The sequence below is a fragment of the Bacillus rossius genome, chromosome 15 (assembly GCF_032445375.1).
Source record: "Bacillus rossius redtenbacheri isolate Brsri chromosome 15, Brsri_v3, whole genome shotgun sequence".
NCBI classification, from domain to species: domain Eukaryota; kingdom Metazoa; phylum Arthropoda; class Insecta; order Phasmatodea; family Bacillidae; genus Bacillus; species Bacillus rossius.
Window position 1 is genome coordinate 7,677,583 of NC_086342.1, and position 4,962 is coordinate 7,682,544.

Genomic DNA, 4,962 nt, shown 5'->3' on the forward strand with positions numbered 1-4,962 from the left:
AAATTTTATGAAATAATTTTTTATCTTGAGAAATATTGTCAATACAGTAGAACCCTGTTACAATGTTATTTAAGGGGGTTTTAGGGAAAAAAAAAAAAAAGCAGGAAATATCAATTTAGTGCTTGTCAGTGTTAAAACCACTATGCTCAAATTTGCTTAAACCAAGCCAACAATTTTTTTTACTGTATGAAGCTTTGAGCTTCTATTTTCTTTGTCTTTACAGACAAACTGCCACATTTCTGTAAAATTGTCTCACAGTTCACAACAATAGTGTTCCAGTGAAAATTGCCTATGTCCGATTCCTTTGCCACTTGAATATGTGTTTTCTGTGGATTCCGATCTACGAATGAAAAAAAATTCAGCTCCATAAGCAATATAAAAAGCTTTATGTTTTTTTCTGTGCCATCGCAGAATGGCTAACAAACTAAAGTATTGTAGTGTAGAACTACATATGTGTACTACATCTGAAATATCACCTTAATGGCGAGGAATGAAAAGTTTTATTTAGTTTTCCAAGACAAAGGTGCCAACAGACACATTGCTGTGAAGATATGTCCCTTTTATACATAGAAAACACAAGAGGTTTTTGACTTTTTTTTTTTTTGCGTTGCTTGAATTTTAGAACAACATTATACGCAGGAAATGCACAATTCATGAAAATTTATACACAGGAAGTAAATACATTTTCCTTATGTGGAAACTGTTGGGACATTAAAAATATGATGTTATAAGCAGGAAAACATAATACGCATGAACATTATAACAGGGTTTTACTTTAATTATATTTATTAAATTTTTTAAGAATTTTAATATTGATAGTGCTTGCACTAGCTGAATTGTATTGCATGAAACCAGTTTATTTGTTTTAATTTAAACAGTGAATAGGTGACATGTAAAGAATAGCACAACTGTGTGTTGTGGGTAAAAAGGTAGGGATGAATTCACTGAACTGCATTGTAAAGGGTTCAAAATAAGGATATTTCTGAAATTAAGTGAAAACTGTATTTTTTATCCTGGTCAGTGGCGGACACATGCCGAGGGGTAGGGGGGATATATTAACTCCTGAAATTATATTAAAAAAAAGCCAGATCTAGGTGAAGGCGGTATGTTATTTTTGGTGATGCAAGGTGAATGATCACAACACCTGGTATCACAAATTTCAAAGGAAGTGATGCATATCCAAACCCTGTTCTTTGATGTAAGTTTTTGAATACAAAAATTCTTATTTCATTTTTTTTTTCCACCTTCAAAGAACCTTTCCTTCCTCCCTCCGACAAAAAAAAATTCTCTGTGTGCCGCTGATTCGGGGTAGTCCTAATAATTAATGGCTTGTATTATTAAAAAAAAAAATTACAAATTGTTAGCAGTTCTTTGAAATTTATGTAATTTTTTTTTAAATTACGAGGTGATAAAAAAATTGGAACAATCTAAAAAAATCACCCGGGTGGTTTAAAGTTTCACTTATGTGGAGGATGGTAAATCAAAGTATGTAAATCTTAGGTCCAAATTAAAATAATGCATGCAAGCAGTAACGTGAATATTTTTGTGAGAGATGTAAATTTATACCAGTGCTAATGTGCAACAGAACTTTAGTTTGTAGTAATAATGTAGATCCTATTCTTGTGTCAGATTATCTGCTGGATGGTTTGAACAAGTGGAGAAATTCTTATTTTGTTTGCATGAAGGGGTAACTTGTTTAAAAGATTGTTTATCAAATTATAAAATCCAACCATGTTATTTGGTGTTCATGATACCAATTTCTGTAGGACATGGTTTTAAAGCTTAATTTTTGATTGAAGCGTGATTTTTTACACATAAATAGCTCTTTGGATGTTTGAAATAAAATTTTGAAAGTGTGTCTTTTGCATTGTTACATGAATGCATGTGAAATGAATTGTGTGAAAATGCAAAAAATAGAATTTCATAGTTTCACATGAACCATATGAAAGTGTAAAAATACAATAAATTTCATAATTTTATCTTGGACAGCCAAAGATATGTATATAAATAATTGTTCGTAGTTAATGAGTCCTGCTATTTTTAGTTGTGGTATCATTTATATGTTAGAGCTCAAAATACTTGTACATTATTATTATTATTATTATAATAAAGGCAAGTTTTTATGGTTTTCTTGATAGGTCAATTAGTTTTTTTTAAACTGGGAATTTGGTGTTATTTTTAATTTATAAAGATAGTACATTTTTGACAAATGTGCATAAAAATGTTTCATAATACTTACTCTGCTAGAATAGTTTAATGTTGAAATGGTAAATTTTTACAGTAAATGATTACATAATAATAAACCAATATTGGACAAATTATTCATTAAGAACAAGAATGATAAATCAGAATAATTTCTGTGTTTTATGATGTTCGAACATCGAAAGTTAAAAATTGATTTAATGATTGAAGTATTATCAAATATACTAAATGAATTTTTCCTAATTCTACACTTTAGTATAAAGTTTTTCCTAAAATAATGGGATTTGATGAATTTCAAAATTTTAATATTACATTTTTGTGATCTGAGTGAAATCATGTTTAATTTTGCTTAGTTTTATAACTGGCATTTTGATGCTAGTTTGTGTATTAACATTAATTTGATTATTTGTGATTTATATGATGTGTTGACTTACTTTCAGTTTTATCGCAATTTACCATATAATCTTGCCTTAAATATTATGTACAACCACATTAAAAAACCCTTAAGATTCTTAAAATTTTTTTTACTAATGTCTTGAATATTTGAAACAAAATTCAAATTTGTATTTATATATTTGTTTAAAAAATTTTTTTGAAATGTTTAACATAATATTTCTCCATTTCAATAAAGAAGTTTATAGACGGACTGAAGTGTGTCCTTATGAACAGCAGTTGGCAACAGTGATGTTATTTGGAGTTATTTATCATAGACGTGTACAACACCTTGTCTACAAAAATTTGTTTTTCCATTTCCTGAAATTTCAGTTGTTTTTTTGTAAGATTGTGTGATAGTTGCACAGTTTGGATTCTCACAGTTTTATTATCTTCGTGTTTCCCCTCCGGCCCATTAGGAAATGTAAAAAAAAAAAAGATGCTATGCTCCTGTACTGTACGTTGTAAACACAGACTTTTGAGTGTTTGTTGCTGGTATCGAGAGTATTTTTCATGTACATTTTACACCTACTTTGTGTGGCATTAAAAATCACCTTTGAATTGTAATAAAACTGAAATCGGTGTCATGATTTATGCAGTTTTGATTCCAAGAATCTCACAGTATCTGAGTGATGATTTCTGGATTCAACTACCCAATCCCTATTCATTATTGGTTTTTTTTTTTATATATACTTCATTAGTGATACTCGTAGGAAGTGCACAAATATATCATTAACATATTTACTATACCCACTCACAACATTAAATTGGACCTAAAAAGGTAAAAAATGTGGGATGTTTTTTAGTTTCTAGAAGTGCATTTGTGCTTATTTGGGAATTAATTTTTTTCTTTACTTACAATTAGAAATACAAAGTTTGGATTAATTGCCAGTGAAATTGTGATACATAAAATGTTTTTGACTACATAGGTATTTGATATTTTCATATGGTCATTCTATTAATGGAAGTTGATTGGACCATTAGCAATTTTACCTTTTGACACTCCCCAGTAAAAGACACAGTGGATAGATGAAGAAATTAAGAATGACGTCCACAATTTTTTGATGAGTGCATACTCAAACAACCAGTTAATAGAAAAGTGATATCAAATCACAACTTATGAATCAGTCTTGTGACATTTAAATTTAATTTTTTTTAAATTCTTGTTGTTTTTAGATTATTTTTTTTTAAGTTCAGTGTTTGAAAAGAAGGAAATGGAATGAGTGCTGATTCTAAACATATTTTAGTGTTTGTGAAGATTAGAATATGAGTTTCTGATGTTGAAGACATTAAAGAAGAGGTGGGTGTAATTTACAGACATACTCATAACCTGAGTGGATTTGGTGTCCTTGAACGAGAAATCCTTGTAGGATAGCCTCGTTGCTTGGTCCAAAGGATAAGCCGATGTAGAAAATATCCAGTGTTTGATGAACTGGTTTACGTGAGCAGAACTTTTAGAAGTGTCTGGCTGCGAATAGAGGGCCACTATTTTTTGAAGCCATTCCGCGGTGAGTGCGACTAACTTCTGCCGTTACGAACTCCATATTTTCATGTTGGTACCACCATCTGGTATTCCGACATACTAGCAAGTATAGATACTGTATGACATTACAGGATTTCCGTTTTTTTTCCCCCAATCTTCGCTAAGCTGTAATAATTATTAGCGTACAATTAGTTGTTTGATTTTCTTATTCAGAAGGAACACTTAGCTGCAATGTATTTTTTTAAATTTTTTATTATTGTTTTATTGTTTTTGAACTGAAATTAGTCTTTGCTGGTAGAGTTGGAACACACTCTGCAAGAAAAGTAAGCAAAAATTACTTCAGTATATATTTTGTACAGTGATTAAATGAAGCCTATTGCTGTTCAGAATTTTTTGTGTGTTTTATTCCTATTGTATTTGTTTCACATTAGATATAGATTTTTTTTTATTTCTATATGTTGAACTTGAGTAACAATTTGAAGAATAAAACTGGTCAACAATTTAAGTTCTTTATTTGTACATTGAAATGTTCCTATAGTATATCTGAGCACTAACTCAAAGTTCTACAGTATAATTTTTACTAAAACTGCAAAGATTCAGGTGTGCAAATTTTTAGCAGGAAACATTTCTCATTATGAAAACGATGGGTAAGAGTAACATACAGAATACATACAGTGCCGTGAAAAATTTCAAGAGTTAATTTGACAGCCATCTAATTATATTTTTATCAAAGATAAAAGTTGTCTGAACATTGACTATTTAATTTTAAGGTTAAGCTTACGTAATTGCTTTGTGGTCGATTACCTGTAGTCACATTTTGAAGATAATTCTTTGTAAAAAAAAAA